The 25,747-nt window shown below is 45.0% G+C and overlaps 1 protein-coding gene across 1 annotated transcript in view; it reads left to right on the top strand.

Moving 5' to 3' along the window:
* Prkca (protein kinase C alpha) overlaps window positions 1-25,747 on the top strand; it is a 409,387-nt gene that overhangs the window by 139,316 nt on the left and 244,324 nt on the right. The window contains exon 2 of the mRNA XM_023714070.1: window positions 20,962-21,044. The gene's annotated coding sequence lies outside the window, so the exon portion shown is untranslated. The remainder of the gene's footprint in view (window positions 1-20,961; window positions 21,045-25,747) is intronic.

Genomic DNA, 25,747 nt, shown 5'->3' with positions numbered 1-25,747 from the left:
TCTGCATCTGGAACGTAAAACACTGAAAGGGGCCAGAGAGGTAGCGCTCAGGCATAAGCACCTGCCTGGCAAGCACAAGGACCCGAATTCAATCCCTGGCCCCACATGCCCTGTGGTCTCAGCCCCAGAGGCACCCACTGGGCGGCCCCAGAACCAGGCGTGATGGCGCATGCCTGTAATCCCAGCACTTGGAAGGAGCCAGGAGGATCTCTCTGACTTTGAGACCAGCCTCAGGGCTACAAAAGCAAGTACAAGGCTAGCCCAAACTACATAGTGAGACCCTGTCTCAAAAAAAGAAAACACTGAAAGTTACTTTGTTAAAATGGGGAAAATTGCTGGCCATTAGAGAAATGCAAATTAAGGCCACACATGGTGGTCTGGTGGCTGAGATAAGAGAATCTCTACAAGTTAGAGGCCAGCTGAGGCTACATAGTGAGTTTAAGGCTGGCCTGAACTACCTAGTGAGACCCTATCTCAAAAACAAAAACAAAGATGATTCTGTCTTACCCTAGAAAGAGTGGCCGTCATCAAGAACTCAAATAAGAACAAATGCTGGTGAGGACGTGGAGAAACTAGTAGGAGTGGAAACTAGTACAGCCACCATGGAAATCGGTGAAGATATTCCTCAAAAAACTAAACTTAGAAATTCCAGTTGAGCCCAACTGGCCCTCTTCTAGGTATCTTCCCAAAAGAGTTGATGGCTCCTACTGCAGTTAGGCCTGCACGCCCAGATTCACAGCAGCGTAACTCATGATGGCTCCATGTTGGTAGCAGCCCGTATGCCCACTGATGGATGAGTGGATAACGGAAACGTGGTACATACGCACCACAAAACACTAATCAGCCATAAAGAGAGACGGACTTGAGTCATTTGTAGGGCAGTGGATGCACCTGGAGACCACAGTGTAAAGTTGGATGTGGCTGCTGGTAAGAAAGTACCTTACTCTCAGATCCCCGCTCAGAGGAGCGGGTGGGTCACTCCCATTCTCACCTACTGTAAAATATTTAGAGAGAGAGAACAACAAAGCAGGAGAGGAATTTGATCAGAGTTCACTCAAGTTTTAACTTTGTTCTCAGCCAATGAAGTAACCTTCACAGAGACCAAAAGTTAGGGGTGGCACCTTGTAGAGGCCTGACCTTGGTCTTTCTGGTTCTAGGAGGTCAGGTTTGCTCAGGGGCCGTGCAGCCCTATGCAGGTGTCCTGGGTTTGCTCATTGATCGTAACCAGGTGGAAATCTTCTGAATCATTACGTATAGCCCCTGGAATCCTATTAGCATTTCTCCATTTTTCTCTGTTTTTGTCAAGGAAATAGAAATCCATTATCAAATATTTCACAAATGTGACCTCATGTTTCCTTCTTGGGTTCAGTGCCCAGTTGCCAGAAAGAAGTGAAAGGCCAGCAGAGTTGACTTTAAGTCACTGGGTGCAAACACCTCCAAATTCGTGAGACTCGGGTGCCCTCCCACCTGGGCTGGCCATAGGAGGGTTTCCAAAGGACGTTTTGCGGTCCTCTGCACATCTTAGATGTAAAGCAGCAAGAGCATCGTGGATTAGTGTGGAACAACCGGGTCTTTTGGTTTGCAGAGATGTTGATGCCTTTGTGAAAGGCTTAGCATTTGCAGCCGCTGTCTGAACTGCTGGCGTCTGTACCCTCCTTGTTTGCAGTGGAGAATGAGCCATCTGTCCTCTGCCAGGCTGAAGCTGCAGGCCCGAAGGATGGCCGGCCCCTGAGCAGGGTGTCTGGAGCGCTGCAGACCTCCCCTCCCCTCTCCTGCCTTGTCCGTGTCCACTGCCGCAGCTGCGATCCTGGCACCTGCGCATAAGTGACTGCCTTCTTACAACGCAGTCTTTCACCTGGAGGGTGGGCCAGGCCGCCTCCATCAGCCTTGGGCCAGGATGCTCAGTGTGGCATTGTCCGCAGCCCATGTGCTTCCCTGTTGACTTGCTCCATCCTCACCCTGCACAGACCCCATGGGTTGGTCCTGGCTCCCTCAGGTGAACATCCTGCTGCCACCTGCTGTGACAGCCTACCTCACACTTGCACTCTGCCACCTCCTCTGGACACCAGCCTTCAGAAAGGTAGTGCCTTGCAGCCTGCATCCTGAGTGGCCACTGAGGACCTGGCCTCTGAACCCCATCTGGCCCTTATGTTCTATAGTTGTTCAAAACTGTGTTGGTAGAGAAAGTTAGACCATAGTCATAGCCATAGTGTCCCCAGAATATAACCACAGTAAGTCCTATTCCAAAGGAATTGCCCTGTGCCAGCAGCTAGCGTCCTGGACCAACTTGCGCCTCAGGCCAGGCTGGTGGGTTTGAGCCCAGGCTTACTCCCTGGTACGTGCACCTCGCAGCTGAAGCTGCCTCACGTGTTCTCAGTCTTCTTGACTGTTGTGAGCACGCTTGGTATTGGGAAGATGCTGCTCCGTTGGTCCTTCCCTTCTCATGTGATCAAGTTCAAGACCCAGCAGCATACAGTGTAATTTCAAGATTCTTCTGTAGCAGCGTGTCCAGATCAGGGAAAGTAACACTCGTGGCGTTACCGACGTGGTCAGAAGTCTCCAGTGACATGTGTGTCCTTGTGTGTGTGCATGCATGCACGAGAGCATTAAACATTGGTGGCAGCTCAGCCTGCTGGCAGTGCCTCTCCTGCCGGATGCCCAGCGAAGAGTGCCTGCAGACAGGTGGTAGGAAGGGGCTTGCCAGTCTCCTCGGGAGCTGCTGCTATGCCTATTGAAACGCGTGTGGCACTCTTGAGAAATGGCCGAGTGCTGGGGCCATGCAGGGAGTTTATTGTTGGTAGTGAATCCCAGGGAAGAGGACCAGGTTGATCCACGCGACTGCTAGCTGTGAAGTGTGCTGAAGTTGTTGCTACATCCTGGAAAGGGAAGTGCTCTGTCTTTTCCTCTTTTCTTTCTAGAGTCCTTTAGGTGTATTTTATCACAGTCTAATCTCTTTCCTTATCTTCAAGATATGGCCAATAGTAACTAGAATTTTTTCTAAATAGAATTATGGTAGTTATTGCTTTGGTTTGATTTGGTGGTGGTAGGATTTCAGAGTAAATCTACGAGTCTTGAGGTTTGTGTGGTGAGTGTAGTGTTGCCGAGCAGTGTCTGAGTGCTCTCCTGGGTTTGTTCACGTGGCGCGGCTTCCTCAACACACCGCCTGGGAGACCTGGAGACCCGAGTCCTCCACCCCCTTCATCTTCAGATGGGCCTTGCGTCCTTGTCTTTCCTGGCCAGAAGCTGAAATCTGACGCCCTGTTACTTCCACCTTTGTTCCTAGAGGGTTTCTGTCCTTTTCTGGAGGAGCAGACAAGGCTTAATCTTTCCTGCAAATGCCAGGCCATCAAATATTTTGTAAACAGCATTGCAGGCTGAGTCTTCCTTCTTCTCATGGATTCTCCATTCCTCTAGAGGTGACTTCTGAGTCTCCCCTTTTTGTCTCTGGAGACGTAAGCCACAGTGATGAGCTTGCTTTGCAACCCAACACCAAGTCTCAGAGGAGTTAAAATTTGCTTTTTGGACACCCCCGCCCCCCGCCTCCCAGAGATGCCATATCTGTTAATGTTGTCTCTTAGCTCTTGGTAGCCATACCACATTGTTCATTGTGTTCATTGTATATTTCCTCTCTTTTTTTTTTTTCTTTCCTTTTTTGTAGTACCAGGGATCGAACTCAGGACCTTGCACTTGTCAGGCAGGCACTTATGCTGTTAAGCTATATCCCTGGCCCTTGCTTTGTTTTTTTATGTGTGCTGTTGCTGCTCATTGTCCTTCTCATTCTTTTTTTCTGTATTGTGAAGCCATTGTTGGAATTTAAATCATCTTTGTCACTTATTATGTTCAAGATAGTGATAAAATTGATCCAATGCTGGATTTTCCATTTGGTTTCTAATTTAGTTATCCAGAAAGTATCCAAATTTGTGTTTCCCCTTTCCCTCTCAGGAAACTTACTTAGTATAGGTTCCAGTCTGGAAAACAAAGCCTGCTACCTTCATCTGTCAATCTCTACCTGTCAGCCCTCATTTTTATCTGGGGTTCTTGCCAGTCTACCTGTCTCCACAGATGAGATTATTACACCTGGTAGGGATGAATTAATGTCCACAGGGCTGCCATCCACATAATCCTGGAATGAAAGGCCTGGCAACCATCAGTGTGGAGAATGTGGAGAACACGGGTAGTTGAGAACCCTTCCTATTTGGGATGAGTCCTCATTTAATCTTACCTAGATGTTACACCTCTGGAGTAGAAGAGGCCACAGTTCTTGGCTTCCTTTCTTGGCACTGATTCTCCTGAAAGAAAAGATCATAGTTTGGGCATCTTTTGCTGTTGGCATTGAAAGTAGCTAGCTCATATGCTGGAGGGGTGTGTGTGTGTGTGTGTGAGAGAGAGAGAGAGAGAGAGAGAGAGAGAGAGAGAGAACGCACATGAGCATAGGTACCTTTCCGTACCATAGCACCACATCCCAGGTGTCCTGGCCAAGCCTCGATTCCTGTCATGGCTCATTTATGGGGACCTGGGCTCAGAGTCTGGGGTCTGAGGAGGAGGCCATCCAAGGGCTGGGCTGTCTGGACAGCTGCTGAGACTGTTGGTACCAGGTCTTTCGGGGCAGAACAGGGAGCCAGAAGGGAGATGCTGCAAGGCTGCGGCTCCCCTGGGCCTTCTCTGCCTCCAGAGCAGGGTGGTGGGTGGCTTCCTTTGCATGTTTTCCCTTTGTGTAGGAGGGAATGAGGGAAAGCCACTGGCCTGAGCAGGCTGCCATTGCCTGAGATTATTTATCTTGGTCCTTGTCCTCAGTCTCTTTCTTAGCCTTGCTGTCTTTCACTCACCTGTCTTCATTTAAGGCTAGCCTTATAGATCTTTTCCCTCAGTGTACTTTCTAGTTCTAGATTATTTTAGGACCTCATACCTGTTCTTTTTATAAAAGTTGGTTTCTGTCCAATTTATAGGAAAGGAAGAAGAGTTATATGCTGAGTGCTCCTAACTTGAAAATTGAAATATTCCCAAATCTGAAACATTTTGAGAGCTGGCATGGTAGAAAACCCTATAGCAAGAAATTCATTCCATTCACAAAGTTGTTGTTGTTGTTGTTGTTATTATTATTATTATTATTATTGTACCAGGAATTAAACTCAAGACCCTGCACTTGCCAGGCACTTGCTGTGCTGCTGAGCTAAATCCTGGCCCTTAAAATACTGTGTAAAGTTACCTTCAGGCTGCATCTTTAACATCATGAATTTCTTGTTTAGAGATCCATCCTGGATGTACTGTATTGTCAGTACACAAGTACCCCAAATCTGAAAAGATTGAGACTTTGCAACACTTCTGGTCCCAAGCATTTTGGATAAGGAATTCTCATCTTGTGTTGGTTGAGTGCCTGCGGTGCCTCGGGACTGGGCCAGAGCTCTGCTCACACCGTCCTGTCTGGTCCCGAGGAACCCCACGGGGCTGGTGGCAGCAATGTTCTAGGTGTAGGGAGGACTGAGATGTGAGGCTGTCAGCCAAGACTGCCAGCTGGCGAGTCGTGAGTAAAGTCAAGGAGTCCGTCTGGTGCAGAGCTGGTGGATGCCCTCAGCAGAGAGGGCAGGCCAAATAGCTCAGCGGATTAAAGTGCCTACAAGCAGGCGCAGGGGCCAGGGGTTCGATCCCCAGGCCTAGCGTGGTGGCACGCACCTGTAATCCCAGCTCTTGGGAGGCTGTAAACAGGCGGATCACTATGAGTCTGATCTAGTAGTGAGACCCGTAGTGAGATCCTGAATGCCCTGTGGACCCTTCCCTAAAAAAATACAAAAACAAAACAAAACAAAAAAAACCAACAATAACAAAACAACCCAGTAACAAGAACAAACAGTACAGAGACATTAAAAGGAATAGAATTACCATTTTAATGTTAAGGAAAATTACTTAAGTATGGAAATAAAAGAGAGCAGCAAATCCTTTCAGAGTTATACAGGGGAATTGCTTACCATGTCTACCCATGAATTATTTAATTGTTACAGTATTATAGGGGGGCTCTTTTGGTTTTTAACTGTTTTTCTCTTTTCCCCCTGCTGGATTGGAACCCAGGTCCTGATACATAGTAGGCAAGTGTTCTACTGCTACGCTGTATCCCCAGCTGTTTCAGTTTATTAAGCTAACTTTATACATATTGTCCATAATACACATGCACACACACATCTTATTTTTTCTTTTGATAGTAGATTTTGCTGAGTTGCTCCGTTGCCCATGCTGGGCTCAGATTTGCTACCGTCCTGCCTCAGCTTCCCAGAGTGCTAGGATTGCAGGTGTGTGTCGTGACGCCTGTCTGACTTCCACGTTTCTGACACTGTAATGCTGTCATACACATCTTTGTGCCGCACACCTTTTTAGTCACACCTCTTCCTTGTCTTTGAGTTGATTGCTAACTGTGGCGTTACTGAAGTGAAATCCCAACAGTGTGTAAGCAGGCAACAGTTTGGTGTTATCTGGTTTTGTGGTGCTTGTTCCTGCCTCGGGCGCACGTCTCAGTCAGCGCTCCTCATGTACTTCCTCGTTTTGTTTTTGAAATCCGTGTAGCCCCCGTGGTTGGCACACGGCCCGTGAGCCACGCGATTGTATTAGTACCAGCGCGCTCGAAGCACAGCCGAACAAGCCAGTCCTAAGTAGGTGCTGCGCTCACAGTCTTCTGAAGCCTCAGACACAAAAAAATGCGCCTCAAGGATCTTGCCGTGCTGTTGGATTGCTAGAAACATCATCTTTACGTTTAGATTTTTAGTTAAATAATACATGAAAGGTAAAAAAAGATAGAACATATACATGAGTAAAAGAAATACAAGTGAAGTTAAATCTTCCGAGCACGGTGCTGGAGACTTTCCCATAACGCTTTGGTGCGGCTGATTACAGGTTCATGCTTATGCAGAAACAATGTGTATAGTTTTAAATATACAGGTCTTTTAGGTATTATGTAGAGTTGTAGATTAAAAAGCATTTTGATTTAAAAATTCTAGATGACAACTTAAAATATTTCTTTTAAAGTTTATTCATTGAATTTTAAAAGAAATAGATTTCTTTCGGATTTTCTGGTATGTGGTTTGGAAATGTATGTGTCCCGCGTGGGTGGTCTTCTTTTCTTCTCTGTCTCCCCACCCTTTCGCTGTTAATTTCCAGTCTCTTCTCTGCTGCTCTTGATACCTTAATGTTCTTTTCTGTCTGAAAACTTTCCTTCCTTAGCTGGCCGCCATAGTTCCCCTGGGCGCTGGAACCCTTTGGACACCTTCAGGCCTCTTTCCTGGCAGCTCCTGGCCTCACGGCCTTGTCACTGTGTGGTGTTCCATGGCCCTAATGCTTTCTTAGTCCCCAGCATGCTCGATGAAAAGAAGGCAGTTAGTGTGTTGTGGCTTCCTTTTGAATTGTTCCTCAAGATAAGCAGAGAGGAATGCTACATGGGTAAGATTTGCATAATGTGAACAGACTTTGTCACAAAAGCTCCATGTAATCATGACAAAATGAAAGCACTTTATTTATGGAAAGCTCCAGCATGTACTTATCTCTTAGAATTAAAAAGTCTGCTGGGTTCTGGTGGCCCTGATTTCACAGTGATTTTGCACCTAGCTTGCTGAGTGCGCCTTGCCTTTCCAACTAAAGGTTAACATCCTTCTCTCAGGCCCAAGACTGTCCTCACTCCACTCCAACATTGGTTATGATCAAAGCCAAACCAGAACATTAAATGTGAAACACTTGCTTCCTGATTCGCCCATAGGAGCCTTATAATTACAAAGCTAAAAGCGAACAATAGAGAGTACGGGGTTCAGATGGAGAGTGCATACTAAAATATTTAGAACAGCTTCATCATTTTTTTCTATTAATCATCACCACAAGCAACCCTCTTGATGTAAACCGCACTCCTTGCCAGCAGGGCTGGGTTTCCCTCGACCTGTTCCCATCTCCACAGTCCGCCCCAGGTGGCTAGAGCACCTGTCCATGATTTTGCATACCTCTTCCTGCCATACTTGGGCAGATGGCTGTCCCAGCGCTCCCTGTTCTTCGTCCACCTTGGCCCCTGGCCTTTTCCAGCCCCAGCATCACTGTCAGCGCCATTTCTGCCCCAGGTGTGGGCTGCGGCCGGCCCCTCCGCTCGTGCTCTGGTCCCAAGGTGGGAAGCCCTGCCTATACTTCTGTGCTGCACCTTGCCCAAGTGACCGGTTCGTGACTGAGCTGTCCCCAGTCCACTCAGAGTTCTTGGTGAGCCCATATCCTCGTTGATCTTTGTAGACCGCAGGTACTAGGGCCTACCTCTGTATCTGGGGCGTAGCTATCGCTCCGTAAGTATTTGTTGACAGAATTCAGATAGCCTGAATGCTCCCTCTCCCTGCCTGCACCTCCTCCCCCCAGGCCTCTGCTCTCCCCTGCATATGGCAATTGCTCTGATCCTTAGTCTGCTTTCTCTTGGCCCCTTGTGAGTCTGGTGCTCATGTAAGCGTCCTCCTTGAAGCCTTTCAGATTTCAGGGCCTGCCTCTCTGCTTGCCTGTGGCCTCGACCTGTCTCTGCCCTTTGGCTGATTCCTCCTCTCACCGCTCACACACAGAGCATTACAAATTCCATGTTCTCACTCCACTGTCATTGATATCAAATTCAAGGGTCGTGCCATCTCTTGTAGGCAGATCACATAAAGGGTTGTGCATTATGAAGTGATGTGTTCTGGCCCTAGTGTAAATTGCTGAGATCATCATGGCGGTCACCTAATATGGCCGAAGCCCATCTTCCCCAAGACCACCTCCCCCTTCTTCTCCAACTCAGGCCAGGATACAGTTTCCTTCCACCCTTCCTGCTGCCTCAGGGAAGACCCTCAATCAGCTCCCTTAGGTATATCTAAATATCCCCCTCAAGCCCCACCCCTGGTAATCGGCCATAAAAGCCTCAGCCTCCCTTTGTTCCAATCGAGAGAATTTCTCATCTTCCCCATGTTCTCTCTGTGTCCTCAACGATAATAAAGCCCGTTTCCCTTCTTCCTTCTGCCTGTTTCTCTGCTGTGCTGGGCACCCAAAAAAACCTATCATGAAGTCCTAGAGTCCCCCAGTGTCTGCTATTCTTTCTGGCCCTCTCCTGAGGAGCTTCATGGGTATATGTGGAAGGAGTGGCCAAATACATACACATACAACTTTATTTTGGGAGAAGATCAGATATAAATTATGAAATTAGGATACCAGAAAGATAGACATGGTTCTTAGCCTTTGACTCAACCATGAACCTGCAACCAATTGTCCTGTTAACAAATATAAGTTAATGGATGTTGACATTTAGGAGACTGTTAGGGCATCAGAATGTTGGCTTAATCATAAAACTGTAGCCTCGGATTAATGAGAGATGAATAGAGGCAGGGAAGAGTTGGGGCTTACTCCTTATCCTCCAGCCCCCCACCCCAAAGGCCTCCAGGGAGTGGAGTTTCCAAACTATTATGGTAGATTTTTTTTTAACTCTTCAATTCTTTCGTTCTGAGACTCTTAGCAGGGTTTACTGTCCTTTAAATTAGTAGTATCCTTCATGAAGGTCAATGCTGTGGTTGCTTAATCGGGCCTGGCCCCTTTGCAGCTTCTCGTGTGGTGCTCTGGGTGGTTGTGAACGTGCATGCAAGCCTTGTTCTTGGCTCACTGTTTGTCACCAAGGAGGCATTTGGAACCAGCAGTGAAGCATCACACTGACATGGGCATCAGATGCTTGTCTGATTGTAGGCACCAGCTTGTGTGACAAGTAGGGCACATGGAAAAGCCAGTGGTTTATTTTGGACTTCTGGTTGTTCTTCTCTTTAAGCGTTCTGACTGCATTAGATCATTCGTAATGAGGGGGAAGCACGTCTGTGCAGAAGCCCCAGATAGTTTTGAATTTTATAATTTCCGTTTCCTGTCAGCAGCCCAGGTTTACACAGCTTATTTACCACAGTCATCTGTGATCTTTGTGGCCCTTCATTTTCCTTGCAGAAGTATTAGCCAAACCTTAATTCTGTGCTCTGGCAACAGCTCATTGCTGCTTTGGACTTGGGGCATCATCCTTATTCACTGTTATACAAGTACATTTAATGGAACTAGATGTGCCGTTCCATCCCTAACCACTTGCTCTTGTGCAAGTCATCTAATTTTCACCTGTTGAGTATTTACTTTCTAGAAGCTGCCTTTGTATATGCATTTCTTGGCTAAGGCTCCTGTCACAAAGTTCTGTGCTAAAGAACACACATTTGTTTTCCTTTTATTCTGAAGGCCAGCTGTTGGCAGAATCGGTTTCCTCTGAGGATTGTGAGAGGGCAATCCACAACCTGCCCTGAGCTTCTGGCAGTTTGCTGGACATATTTGGTGTCCTTTGGTGTATAGAAACGTCACTGCAGTCTCTACCTGTACTTCCTGCTGGCTTCTTCCAGAGTGTCTGTGTCCTAATTTCCCCTATGTAAAAATATGTCATATTGGATTTGAGCCTATCCCACACGAGTATAAGCTCCTCCTAATTGTACCTGTAACAATCCTATTTCTAAATAAGATCCCAGGGGCCTTCAACTAATGGGAAAAAAAGTTGGAGCCAAGCATGGCGGTGCACACCTGCAATCCCAGCATTCTGGGAGGTTGAGATTGAATAATGCCAAGTTTCGAGTCCAATTTGGGTAACTGAACAACTTAGCGAGATGCTATCTCAGAATAAAAAATGAAAGACAAGGCTCAATGAAAGAAGGTCCTTGGTTCAACCCCAGCACACACAAAAAAAAGTTTGGCTACGTTTGTCAAATCCATCTGTATATGTTTTAGCTTTTTAATTGTGTATATTTCACAAATCTGCAGAGGTAGAGAGAACAATATAATAGGCCATGTACCCATCTTGCGTCTTCAGTAAATGCCAGCCTTTCCAGTTGTGCTCCACCCATTCTGTCTCGAGGGTTTTTTCTTTGGAGAGTCTATTAAAAGAAATTAGAGGCATATTATTTTACTTGTACAGTGTTTTACAGATAGAGAACTCTTTATGTTCTCACTATCACAGTGAAGGAAAAGAAAGGTAAAACTACTCGGTGCTGACTATGACACCTTATACTTTGGTTTGTACATTTTAACTAATCAAAGGGGAAAGAACAGTGAGAGAAGAGGAACAGGGGAACAGAGAGGGAGAGGACGTGAGCTATTCTGCTCTTGTACATGCTTTTTTCCCTCACTAGACTGTGCTCTCCAACGACAGAAACCATTTTGCCTGTCCTTTACCTGCACATCTGGAAGGATACTGGTGTGTAGTTGTGCTCAGTGAACATTGCTTTAATAATTAAACAAGAAAATGAATAATATCTTAGTAAAATATTGCACAGGTACATAGACATTCTCAGAAGGAGAGACAGACAGACAGACAGACAGACAGACAGACAGACAGACATAGGAAAAATGAGACCTCCAGAGCTCCATTGCTTCTCAGCCTACAGAACGCTTCCTGCGGTGTTCAAATTCCTGGGTCACATTGCTACATCCCTAGGAAGAAATAGGTTGTCTGTATATACTAACTTCTTATACTGTTAGCTAAATGGGGTTACTCAAAAGCATTTATTAGCGCTGTATGAGGCCATTCTTTATTTTCATTTAGCAAGAATTGAAGTATCAGGCCTACTTTTTTTTTTTTTTTAATGTGTTTGGTACAGGGTTTCACTACACAGCTAGGACTCATAGAGATTCTTCTTTTTCAGCCTCCCCAGCTCTGGGATTACAGACATGCGCCACCACACCTGGACTCGGTGGCTGGCTCAACAAGCCTGGGGCAGGGCTGGTGTGGCATGTGATTCTGGGGATCGAACCCCAGTCCCGGCCCTTGCTTAAGCAGAGTTACCTCGCTGGCCCTGGCCTACTTGTTTTGACTAGCTTGTATTCTCTCAAAATTTCAAGCCAATTTCTTTAACCTGCCATCTTGGAAAAGATTTGGGCCACTGTTAAACTTAATATGGCGTGCAGTTTGCTGACAATAATGTGATCCCAGATGTCCATGCTGTGTGCAGAACTGTATTCAAAGGCAGGCGTTACAGCCAGGCCACCAAAACAAGTTCTCTTCCACTAACCTAACAAGGTTTTAGACTGAAAAGGAAAGAGAAGGCCAAGTCCATAGACCCAGGGCCCAGTTCAGCTGCTTGGCTGCCTTGTAACTCTCACAACTCTGTCAGTTTCAGTAATTGTAGAATGAAAACTAAAAGCCTTAAAGATGTTGCAGAGAGAAGTCTCGTATGATGGGCTCGGATATTCTTGTGTAGAAATGTTGCAATAATGCCGTACTGGGAATTGAACTCGGGACCTTGCACTTGCCGGGCAGGTGCTTATGCTGCTGCGCTATCTCCCTGAGTCCTGCAATACATGTCTCGGATAAAAATGAGGAAGCTTGGAATGGCTTCCTCACTAGGTGGCAGGTGTTCAGTTACAGAACCCATGTGGTAAAATTTTGAAGGCTTTTATGCCCTTATAAGATTAAATGTAATTTCCTTTTGAGCAGTTTCTTTCCCTTTCACAGTATCTAATGTGCCTTTCAGATTTTATTTACTCTGTAGTGTTTCTTACACTAAGGAGACAATATAATGTTTGCACATATGAGTCTGATTTTTCACTTGTGAGTATGATCTCTAGTTGTATCCATTTACCTATAAAAGCCTGGAGTTTGTCTTTCATTATGGCTGAGTAATACTTCATTGTACAAAAATACCACATCTTTTTTATCCATTCCTCAGTTGATGGGCGTTTGGGTTGTTTCCAAGACTTAGCTGTGACAAATTGCTCTACTCTAAACATGAGTGCACATATATTGCTACGGTATGATGTCTTCAGTTCTTCTGAAAAATTACCCAGGAGGGTCAGTGAGATAGCTCAGTGGACTAAGTACCTGCTTAGGCAAGTGCAGGGACCAGGGTTCAATTCCCAGTACCGCATGCCACGCCGGCCCCAAACCCTGGCACAGTGGCTGACTCAGGCAAAGGAGGAAGACCGTTTAGCATCTTTCTCTTCGCATTTGTGTGGCTGTCATTGTCCACATTCTTCGGTGTGTGTGGTTCCTGGGCCAGGATGGACCAGATCCACCACTGCCATCCTGTTTTCCTCTGGACTCTGCTGGATACTTTTGTCTTGGGGATTGCCTCACCATTCCTGAGAGCTTTCGTGTCTTCCCCTTCTTCAGACCCCTCTGTCCGCTTCCTCTCCTCCCACCTCGCAGACTGCCTCGCCTTTCAGCCACGCACAGGACCATTTCCAGGATGTGTTGGAGCTCTCCTTCCCCGTGCAGATTCCCCTCCAACCCCGGACTCCGGCACCCATGCAGGCCTGTGGCTCCTGACCCTGCACTTCTGCCTGCTAGCCTGACAAGTCTTTCCAGGTCGTCTAGCAGCACATTGCGCTCGACTTGGCTGAATCCAAGAGCCCTGTCTACACAGCACAAAGAATTGTTTCTTCTTCACCTAGCACCATACCCAGTGTGCAGGTTGATTCCCACTTGCCCTTCGGTCTCCCCCATTCATATTTTACAACCTGCCAATTCTTCCTTTAACATTTAAAAGTCTTCTCTTGTAAATCCAAAAAATCAATTAAAATAGATACAATAAAATGATCTCATGAGTTTAAGCATGTTAAATTTTATGGTGTATGATGAAGCTTTGGTCCTTGATGGTTCACATGACTGAGAACCTGAAGGCTAATGGCATGCTAATACCAAAATCTGTTTTTTCTTTCTGGCTCACCCTCATCCTTATGTGTTCAGCTTCATCCAAAAGGTTCCCTTTTGGTTCGTTGTGGTCGCCTCATTTTTCCAGTTGCTCTGGCCGGTAACTTAAGCAGCACCCTCGAATCTCCTTTCCCTCTGATCCTACATTTGTTCTCTTAATTCTTCAAAATAGATCTCAGATACAGTTAGGGAAAAAGGCAAAAAAGGAAGGTCAGGAGCAGTTGGTGAAATTAGGGAAAATGAAACTGAGAGAAGAGTTAAATATGACTCTGCTGGAGAAGTTGGAGCAGAAGAGAATATGTTCCTAGTGAACGTGGGAATCCTGAGCATTCTGGAAGTATGGGGCCTTCGTGCAAAGTGCTCAGAGGTGAGACCTGTGTGCCGTCGGAAGAACGGCGTGCTTTTACAGTATGATAAGGAACATTTATTTGATTTGTTTTCATACAGCTTTCATATGTATTCCAGGAGAAGACTGTTTTCATTGTTATAAATCTGAAACCAGTAATTTTCTTTTAACATGCAAATATAATATAAGCTCAATTTTTTACTTTTCCCACAAAGCTAAAAATGGTCGACTTGCCTTAGAAATTTCCATTTCATTGTATTTTGATGTGACGTTACCTTTCATTAATCCCTTCTAGCTAAGTAAAATTTAATTAAAACCATCTCACACGATGGCAACCATTTACGTATTTAAAAAAAGCCCTCAGGGAAGCTCAGCTACCAGTGTGCTGTTCTAAACAAAGCCACACTATTAAATTTAGTAGAGTCTTTCTTGAATTCAGAAAAGGTTACACTATAGTTTTCTTTCCCCTTTAATTTTAGATACTAGGGGATTTTTATGCCTGTGTTTCATCTCAGATGACTGTGACCCAAACTCAAAATGATTTGGGCTTGGGAAGAAGGAAATTATTTTTTAATAAATAATCTATAGCATTGCATATTTCCCCCTCCATGAACACAGCTGTCCGTGTCAAGTATAGTAAGGGGGGACGTCCCAGCAAGACAGCAAGAGGGCCACGGGCGCAGTTGGAAAGTCCTCGTTTTCCCCTTTATACTGTTGCTTACAGCGTGCAGGTGTGCAGGGAAGGGTAGGGTTTCATCTTGAATCCTCTGCTGTCAAAAGTTCTTGGCTCCGAAAGTTATATTTTCCTCTTATCCCTACTGTGTTCTGGCACTGATTTTATGCAAAACTTTATGGAAAGGAAGTGAGCGCTCTTCTGTGACACTTTTTCTTGAGTTTCGACTGAAACTCAACTATGAAGCTAAATAATCACAAAAATCCATACTGCAGGACTGCAATGGTTTAACCTTTATTGTCTGTGATTTCCTATGCCTCTTATAATTTTATAAATTTCAGCTTAGTTGATTCAGTACTTAAAATGGTTTTATGGTATTAAATATATATTACAATAAAACTTACCATTTATTTTTTAAATGTGCAATTTGGTGGCATGAAGTACATGTATAATGTTGTAGAACTATCATCACTGTCTATTTCCAGAATTAAAGAATCATTTCAGACAAGATCAGGCATGTTCAGGGTGGTGTGGCCCTGGACTACAAATCATTTCAAACATCCACTCTGAGCCCGTTATACCTAAACCCCCAAATCTCTCCTTCCCCCAGTCCTTGGGAACCTCAGTTTTCCTTTCTATCCCTGTGAATTATTCCAGGTATCACAAACATGGATTCATGCAATATTTATCCTTTTGCGTCTGGCTTTTTTCTCTTAGCATGATTTCAAGGTTCTTCCATGTAGTTGTGTGAGGATTTTATTCCTTTTTAGAGTTGAATAATATCCCATTGTGTGCATATTCCAGCTTTTGTTTATCTGTTCATTGGTACAGCAAGTGTTTCCAGCTCTTTTCTATTGGGAATAATACTTTTGTGAGCACCAAGGACCTGCTTTGAGTTCTTTTCCTAGGCGTGGAGTTGTTGGGTCATATGACAGTTCTGTTGTATAGAGGGAAACTTCCAAAATATTGTCCACAGTAGATACACCGTTTTCATATTCCCATCAGCAATAAGATGTGAGTTCCAGTTTCTCTGTATCCTTGCCAGCATTTTTATTCCACCATTTTGTTCTTCCCTTTTTTTAAAAAATAACTAGCATCTTGATGAATATGAAGTGATGATTAGGGACTTTTGATTGAGCCTTTCCCTTGGGTCAGGGCCATGTATCACTGACTGCTCTGTGTAGGGTCTGTGTTGGTGTCATCCCTCGGGCGGAATTTGCATAGATTGATGAGGAAACACTCTACTGTAGTTGACTCCTTTATCTGAGAGTCTTTGGACCATACTCTTTTTTTTTTTTTTTGGTGGACATCTATGCATGAATCAGAAATTCTCTAGGATACAATATCCAAAATCAAGATCTCCAAGGCTTTTGTCAACAGGACGATGAGGGGCTGGGTAGATGGCTCAGTAGAATAAGCACTTCCCTGGCGAGCGCAGGGGCCTGAGTTCAATCCCCAGTTCCACCAAAAAAAACAAAAACAAAAACAAAGGGGGCCTGCCCCTTAGCTCAGTTCTTTAAGTGTCTGCTTCAACAAAGCTGTCAGGCTCAGGTTGCTGTGGTTCTATCCCCACAACTCAAGCCAGCCAGACCTGCCCTGAAGGCATTCGGAGCAAAAGAACAAAACAGGACAATGACTTGTGACAGAGAAATGATGCTCAGGCCCCCAGTGAGTATCTTATGAGCCACTGTAGATAAGTTCGTTCTCACCTTCACGGGGAGAGCAGTGTCGCGGGGAGTGTTGCCGCGCTCATGTCAGCTGCTTTGCGCACCCTTTAACTGGGCTGTGTTCTCTTCAAACCAAGAGGTATGACTTGAACACCTGTTAATATAAGCATGACAGTGTCATAACACACTTCTGATTTTTATTTGAATTTTTTTGTGAGTTCACAATTCCTGAGTCAAAATTAGGTGGCTGTTATTTGTTCTGTTCTAACAGATGGAGAAAATTCTCCTTAATTTCTGTTCAGATTATGTATTTACATAAACAAGATTAGCAAGTGGTAGGGATAGCTAGACAGTGTTCAGTTTTAAAGCCTGGTCATGTTAAGAGTCATTATTTCTCTGTGCTTGTGGTCTCTCTTTTCCTCCCATTGCTTCATGTGCTGTGACTTGTGCCTTTCATGTGTCATACATCTCTGTTTGGAAGCATAAGCATGTCAAGTAGAGGCTTAGAGGAAAGTGATTTTGTTCTTAGAAAGCAATGGAATGAATCACTTTGTGTCTTTAAGCTACAGGATAGCTTCCCATTTTGAAACCTTGCATTTGATTATGCAAACATGGGTGGCCCATGGTCTTTGACAGTGAGTCTCCATCTTAGTGGGTTATTCTTCCTAACACTTGGGCAAGAGTCTGGTCCCAGAGAGACCATGGAGCAAGAAGACTATGCCGTGGCTTGTGTCTCCACTTCCATTCTGCCAAGTGACAGCTCTCTTTAATTTGCCTTCCTGCTTGCAAAGCGAGGCAGATACCCACTAAAGGTGTGCCATGTGACAGATTCCACCTTGTTTCCCCACCTCCCCAACTCCCTTTGTTCCAGATAGCATGGCAATGTGGATTCCCTTAAAATTTAAATTAAAAAGGATAAAAATAGTGTCTCCCAGTGTTAAGCCAGAGGAAAACCTAAACTGGTCATCTCCATGTAAGCCAAATATAGTGTCTTATTTTATTGAACGAGTTTTCTTCTTTTAATTCCACTACTCTAGAAAGGCTACTCAAATGTTTTAACTATACTGTCTTACAAACTATGCATTACTCAGTTTAGTTCATAATTTGAAACCAGAGGTCGAAACTAGCCATCAGTGATTTTACAATCTCTGGCTATTGCTTGGTTTTCTGGGACGGACTTTCTTGGGCAAATGCTGCCTGCCTAACTCCAAGGTCGTTTTCCCTGTTCTCTCTCTGAGGGTGGGGTTGAGAAAAGGTAGCAGTGAAGCTTTCTCTGCTATCTCACGGGCACAGGCAGATCCTTTTTTCTTTTCTTTTGGACGTAAGTCATTTCTAAATGAAGAATTTTCTGACAGACTTAGAGGGTATTTATCCAGCTCAGATTGCCCTGTGAAGACTCCGCAGACACATGACTGCCGGTCTGCCTCCTGTTGAATGAATCCATTCATAGAAAGGGGAAGCTTCCGTGTATGGAAGGCAGGGAGGGTACTGCTAGGCCAGGCTGGCAGGAAGTAATCTGTGGGCAGATGAAGAATTTGCTGCCCCGAAAATTAGACCAGGCAAGGAGAGCCTGGTTCACTTTCAGGATAAAATTTGAAGAAAATGTTTTGAGCTATAAATAGAAACACTTCCTGCTAGAGGTATGTAATTGCATTGATGTGTAAATGCAAATAGAAATGACATATACATATACAGAACCAAATTGTGATTCCGAAAGGATTGATAAATATGGGTTTTCTTAACAGTATTCCTCTGAACGTAGAAATAGTTTTTTAAAAAAGAAAGACAGACCTGAATGAATGAGTGGGAAACCAGGATGCTTATTTTTTCCTTCAAAACACTATCTCTATGATACATTATAATGAGGGAATAATGCTGCTGTAACCTCTTTCCTTTAGTAATTGATCTTTCTAATTCTAGGGAGCGAGAGGTGACTTTGTGTCTGAGGGAGCAGCAGATTAATTTGTGCCTTTGTAGCACTGTTGTTGCCTATCCTTGGAGAATTTTGTGATCAAGATGCATTCGGCAGAAGCCAGGAGGAAAGGGCAGCCCTCGAGGGCTCCGAGGAGCAGCGCTGCCCTGTGCTGGTCTCCGCAGGGCTCCGCAGCCAGGGTCCCTGTCTCTGCCTCGCACTCACCTCCTGGGCCGGCATGGCTACCTGGCACACACGCGTGGGCTCCACAGATACCCGTGGCAGCCCGAGAGACGCCTTTACCCAGAGCAGCTTCACTTCTGAAGGGATGCTCACTGTGAAGACTTTCATTCATTAGGTTTTCTGTGGATAGTTCCTACGTGGTTAGTTTTCTGCTTACTCAATGCCCAGGACCCAGGACCCGTTTCCTTTTTCAAGAAAGTATACTTTTTACAGTGACATTGTATCACAGCTACTTTAAAAGCTAGCTTTGAGAAAGAAAGCAATCCCTGACTCCACTTGTGTACTATGGCAAAGCCATATCTTCCTCCTTTGGCTTTATATAAATGGATGTGTGATACGTAAAGCGTTTGTTGTTGTGTACCTTTTTCCTGTCACGCCTGTGAATAGGCTTGGTATTGGCCCTGAAATCCTGTGAGTGGATATGACACAGTGGAGGGAAAGGAGGCTGGAGTGAGGCAAACCTTGGGAGTCCTGGCCCAACTACAGGGTGGTGGGTGGGTGACCTCAGGCGACCCCCCCCCCCCCATAGTCTGTCTGTCCCTGCCACCTTTCCTCTCATTCAGGAATACTCATTGTGTGCTCACAGCATGCCGGACTCTAGGGGATCCATCCAGTGTTTTCCCATCAAAAAACATGGATATCAAAGCATCTTAAATAGTGTTGCTGGGCTGGAGCAATAGCTCCGCAGCATAAGCACCTGCCTGGCAAGTGCAGCGTCATGAGTTTGATCCCTGATACCGCAAACAAAAAAAGGTCACTGTTTCTTTAAATAGTGTTGCTGTGAGGATTCAGTTGATGATGCACATTATGGGACCTGACAAACTGCCCAGTGTGCAGTAAGATGCTCCCTAAATGGGATTGTGTGGTCGGGCACCAAGGCTCATAGTTCTGCAATTTCTCCAGTGTCATTGCCTCTGATTTTTAGCAGCCTGAATAATGGTGGGCAATTATTTTTAATACCTGGACTATGCAAGAGGCTTCTAACTGGAACTATAAATTTCTCCTATCACTTCCCCATTTGTGTTTTCAAATCATTGCTTTGTGTGTGTTGCTGTTTGCTGTAAACCTTCCACTTGCTTTCACTGTCTTCCACAGAGATACTGTGAATTCCTTCATGGCCACTCAAGGCCCTCTAAGCAGTGGCTTGGTGCTTGGCTTAGTACTCAGTCTCCTCTTGGGACTTCCGCACTCAGCAAAGCTGCTGTTCTTTTCCACCCACTGACGTGACTCACCTCTTGAAACTCCATCTACCAACACTTGTGCAGAGAGTTACATTATCATGAGTGAGGGAAGAAAATAGTGCGTGAGGCAGGAATTGGAGAAGTTGTAGTCTTCTTTGTGCAGTGCCCTAGCTCCTTTCTGCTGTTGTAACAGAATACCTGAGGCTAGGCCATGTCACTAACCCCACCCATGATGATTAAAAGCTCATGGCCTGAAGCCTCCCGTGGCTCTACCTCCCACTGCCACTACAGTGGCAACCAAATTTCAAGATGGGTTTTGGAAGGAACAGACGTTCTAGCCAGAGTGTGCAGTAGAGCCTTAGGCCTCTCCCAATACTTCTGAGGATGTACTATTTGTAGGCATGTCTGTTATTCCCCAAACACCGCTAGTATGGTAGAAGTTGTTCTCAAAGGAAACACTGGATCATTTATTTTGTGTCATCCATATGATGCCATCCAAGAAAACCCTTTTGGGATTACTCGTTTCTTTTAACAGTTAAGTTATTTTATTGATTCATCTTCAGGATTAGTTTTCAAAACCATGTTGACTTGGAAAATATTTGCTTTGTAGTAGATTTTGCACTATTTATAGGGATCTTCCCAACTGCTGACAGCATCTGTACCACATAGGCCAATTCTGGTCTAAGAGACATTACGCTGCCCCCAACTGTTCTTCATGTCAACCACTTGTTGTCTGTAGGTTGGGCTAGTATCATAATGAGTTCGGTATGTTCAGAATTCTGCTGAAGAAGCCCTTCAACCTGCAGGCTGCAGTTAGCGGTAGTCGTATATTATTTATAATAAGTCGCTCCCTTTGCATTTAATTTTTATCTTACTCATAGGATACATAATGCTAACATAGAGGTGTGGGAGGGATAGGATGATGCAAAATACTGTATTTTAAATATTTTATTCCTATGTAGGAAACTGACTTTAAATCTATAACGTCTCTGTCCCTCAACTCAAGATAGTAGGAGCCAGAATTTTTTTTCCTTTACTCCTGTGAGCATTGGCATCTTGTAAATATTGTTTATGACTCCAATCAATACAAAATATTGCTGCTTTTTAAATGCAGTATCTTTTGATTAATGTTATATAAGATTCTATCTATGTTAAAGTTAAAATGACTCCTAACAGTAAGTTGCCTGTTTGGTAAACAAAGCTCATATATTAAATCTAGAGTATTCTAATTTTCATTTTCTTTTCTCTCCACCAGTTTGCTGTTTTGTGGTTCACAAGAGGTGCCATGAATTTGTTACTTTTTCTTGTCCGGGTGCAGACAAGGGACCCGACACTGATGTAAGTAGCGTGGAAAATCTTTGATGTTAATGTGAAATTCTGATCAGTGTGATTCTTTGAATGCCTGTGCCTCTGTTGTTCTGGCACGTACTACGAAGGAAAAGACTTCTCCATTACTCTCATGTAAATCTGGCTTGTACTAATGAACAGATTTATGGTTCTTTTGAGCTCTGCACTATTTCTCAGATAAATTCTCTAAGGAGTATTACTAGCTTGTGCTTTTCTACTCTGAGCAGCCACATTGACTAAACCCACCACATTTATAGCAGTAGCTATGTTGACAAAGTTTATAATGAACATAAATCACCTTTCAGAGTATCTATAAAAGTTTATGCACTAATAGGACTATCACTGGCTTTGGCCAACAAAATAAGCTGCTCCTAGTTTGCTTCATGAGATTCGTCTCTGCCTTTGATGGGTGTAGCTTAGCATTTGTTGGATGAGCAGAGATCTCTGAAGCTGCAGTTCATTTATTTGCATCCTAATTCTGTTTCTGTTGTCTCTCTTCTTACCAAAAGATGAGGCCAGAAAGGGAGAGGGAGAAAGACAGAGAGCTATGAAATGGGAAGTACCGATATCTGAAATGTATTAGGAAGAAGGAAATTTCAGTGTTAAGTGAAAGATTATGTTTAACTGAGAAAAAGTTTACAGGGTAGGTGAGGACCAGCTGGTATTTATATTTGTGAATTGCTTTTGCCAGATCAGTTTAGTTATGCATCTGTAAATTACTGTGTTCAGAGGATTGCTACCTTGTTGGGCTCTTGTTCCCTTTGCAAAATTTTAATTCTAAAGTGACTTGCTCATGGCAGGAAGGGCTAAAGTCTTCCCTTCTCAGACACACACATTTTCATAGTGGGCTCTGAAGGGTGTGGATTTGTGTGGTTCTTTTTTTTTTTTTTTAATTTTTTCTGTACTTTTAGGAAGGGTCTACAGGGTGTTCAGGGTCTCACTACTAGATCAGACTCGTAATCTGCCTGTTTACAACCTCCCAAGAGCTGGAATTACACATGTGCGCCGCCACCACGCCCAATCTCAATTGCCCTCTCAGTGTGCCCCAGGGGCAGAGCCGGCACGCCAGGCCCAGGGATCGAACTCTTTGCCCTTGCGCCTGCTTGCAGGTGCTTTAATCCCTGGAGTTATTTGGCCAGCCCCAGATTTGTGAGTTCTAACCTGTGTGGGAACATGCTGTAGTTTTGCTACGGCAGTGGCTGCACTCATCGTGTCCCCTGGGTTCTGGGTCACACAAAAGCCCAGCATAGGACATGGAACCAGAGGACACTTCCAAGGTCACTTTATTTTATACCTTTGTAGGAGAGGAAGCCTGGGTTCATTGAGGGCTAAGTTTATTTTCCCCCTCATTTGACATATTTTTCTGGGATATTACCTCCATGTGGAACACTTTAGAGATAAAAATAGAAGATAATGTACCAACTTTTCTAGAAAGTTAAGTCCTGTTTCTTTTGTTTTGAACGATATCTGAAAGCACCACCTTCATCCTCCTATTTTCTCTTTTATCACTTCTCGTCTATGTCGTGTCATTTCAGCCTCATCTAGAATGGGCAAGAAATACAGGCCAGCTGCAGGGCTGCAAATGCTTTTCTATTTTTTGTCTTTTTGAAACAGCATCTCAGTGCATGCTGGCCTTGAGCTCACTTTGTAGCTCAGGCTGGTCTTGAACTTGCAACAATCCTCTTGCCTTAGCCTCCCAAGTGCTGGGATTACAGGCGTGCACTGCTACAGTCACCAGAATGCCTGGCAAGATTGTGAATACTTTCTGTCTCACCCCTTCCTCTTCCCATTTTCCCTCTTTTGGTTACATATACTTTCTTAAGAATCTTAAGTATCAGACTTTGTTCTGGGCCTTCGGATATGAGAGCCGACACAAAGGCGTGCTCCCCTGCCCTGTGGAGGAGATTCTGCTGGGCACAGGTAAATACTAAAGAGTCACTAATGAAAATAAGATACGGGTACATGGAGCAGATTTACATATGGTACCTGCTCTAGATGGCCAGGGAAAGCTTCTCTAAAACTCTGGCATTTAAACTGAGCTTTAAGAAAGGACAGGCAGTAGGCAGGCAAAAGGGTGTGCGTGTGTGTGTGTGTGTGTGTGTGTCTGTCTGTGTCTGTCTGTCTGCCTGTGTGTGTGCGTGTGCGCGTGCACATGCCCTGGGATGTAAGACACCCTAGAAGAAACTATTTTAGACGAAGAGAAGAGCAAACAAGAGCTCCCATCTGAGGCACACGCTGAAAGTTCAGATGCTCAAAAGAGTACTAGCAGGCAGGAGAAATATCAGTTAAAAGAACAAATGATCAAAAAAATTAAATTGAATTTTTTTCCTTTCGAAAGTTAAGAGTTTTGGATTGATTTTTTTTTTTTTTAATACACCACGGAGGGTGATTACCATGCGCTTTCCGCGTGCTGCTGAACAATGCCCGTGTTACACCCACAGGCGCCAGGACACTCACTGAGGGAAGAAGGGATTACAAGGAGTTTGTGAAAGGCACAGACATTGTGCCTGCCCTGCCGCCTTCAAGGCGAACGGACTGAACAGTAAACCCTCGCTGCCAGGTGCAGCAGCCACATGGAGAGCATTCCAGGTTCTTCCGGGCAGAGAAGCTCCCCAGGGCTCAAGTTGCAGCCATAGTTCAAATTGTGCATTAGTTAAGGGGATCTTGAAGAATGCGCTCAGGGATGAGTGGAGCAACTCTGTGAAGATTCTCAGGTCAGTTTCTTAGCCTTCTTTGCCCTCCTCCGGATAAGCAGCTTTCCCTGCCCTCCCAGCACCGCTGGAGAGAAGAGCCAAGCGTTTCCTCCCCTCTAAGCCTAATCCCCTGCACACAGAGGAGGGAGAAAGGCAACGAAAGGCTGTGGAGTGCTTGTGTTAGGGGTGGACCCCGCCACGCTGCCGCTGGGCAGGTCCCTGCGGCTTGGCAGAGCGCGGATGCTGGCGCACCTGGCTCCCGGAGCAGGCGATGCTTTGCACCCTTGCTGTTGGCGAGGCCTGTGGGTCTGGCAGAACGTGGACTCCTACGGGTGCAGTTGCAGAATGCAGCCCGGGGCTCTGCTGCTGCCTCTGCCTTCAGCTTCTTATAAGACAACACAACAATTTTTTTTTTTTTTTAAATCAGCCATGTTTTAGAAATGGCTTTTTTCTCCTCTTTACCAAGTTAAATTGTGGACAGGCCATGAACAGATGAAGAGGAATGAGACCCCATTTGCCGTGGGTTCGGGGGGAGTGTGCATGACTTGGTACTATAATCCTGGTAGCTGCTGTGGATTGCTGGCCCTGAGTAGGATCTGCTCCTTGAGCTAGCCACAGTGCGATAGACGAGAAGGCTGCGGTGAGCTCCGCGGGGCCAGCTCTTCCAGGCTTCTACCTTTTGTTTCCTAAAAGTTTAGGTTTCTAGCGCCCTGTTGCTCAGTTCAGAACTCCGTGTTCTTAGGATAGTTTGCATTCATCTTACATTACGTCTCTTTATAAGGCCTGCTAGAGGGAAATTAGCTTTTGGGCCTTCTCATACATGAATGTGTGCACGTGTGTGTGTGCGTGCATGTGTATGCACATGTGTGTGTGCCCATGTGTGTCTTCATTAGCACAGTCAGCCCTCGTCTGGCTTTCTGTGTGCCTTTCAGTGAGCAAGAAGCTGTGACTCAGCTCTTTCTGTGAATCTGACAATCTCAGGCCTCCCTCCCTCATTAAACTTAACCTGTAAAGTTGTACAAGAGATGTACCTTCGAGTCCGTGAGAATGGCAAGACCGACCCACTTGAAGTAGCTGAATGCATTAACTGTCTGAGGTTTGTACCAAAATGGGAACAAATCCCACAAACTGCTGGAAGGCTGAAATGGCATCCTGGAGCACCTGCATTCGTGCCAGGCTGGCTGTGCAGAAAGCGGAGTTGCTGCATATTTTTGAGCTAGGATCTTGAGACTTCTTTTATTCTCTAGGCCTTTTCTCTGTATTCGACACCAATCAAATTTAAAAAAAGGCTCTGTGCTGTTTAAAGTCAGCATTTAAAACATTCACTTATTACAAAATTTAAAGCCTTTAAAGTAAATCTAGAAATAAGTATAATTAGTGAATCTTCTGGGTTCTTTCAAAATGTGGTTTTTTTTTTTTTGGTACTGGGAGTTGAACTCAACCTCGTGTTTGCTAGGCAGGCGCTATGCCATGGAGCTATATCCCAGCCCACAAAGTGCACTTTTAATGTGGAAGTAAGACATATTTGTGAAGAAAGCTAGCTATACTCAAAATTGTTATTGTATTTCTGAGCCGACAAAGTAAAGCGAGATTTGCGTGAAGTCTAGAGGCAGCCAAGTGACGGAAGATGCACAGAGCATAGTAAAGAAGTCCTGCAGGTGAATTGGAAGCCTACCCAGCTATGTCCTAAGGCTTTCTTGGCCTTGAGTTTCTGCTTACAAATAAGGAGATCAGACTTGCCGGCCTTTGCAGTTGTCTTTAGCATTAAATCCTATTCCATTATCGAACGTGCATTGAAGGCCTTGTGATGCGAAGGATGCGAACAGGAAGGTGGCCCCGCCGCCCCAGCCCTGCAGTCGCAGGGGTGAGCCAGGCTGCGGAGAGTGACGCTACATGATCGTACGTGCAGGATAGGTGCCACGTGTGGGGAGTGGACAAGAGGCATGGGGGGAGAGAGACAGACAGACAAAGAGACAGAGAAGAGATACTCGTGTCCTGCTC

This window comes from Octodon degus, unplaced genomic scaffold (assembly GCF_000260255.1).
Source record: "Octodon degus isolate 3935 unplaced genomic scaffold, OctDeg1.0 scaffold00033, whole genome shotgun sequence".
Taxonomy (NCBI): domain Eukaryota; kingdom Metazoa; phylum Chordata; class Mammalia; order Rodentia; family Octodontidae; genus Octodon; species Octodon degus.
Note: the sequence above shows the minus strand (reverse complement) of the source record. Positions and strands in the feature narration are given on the sequence as shown.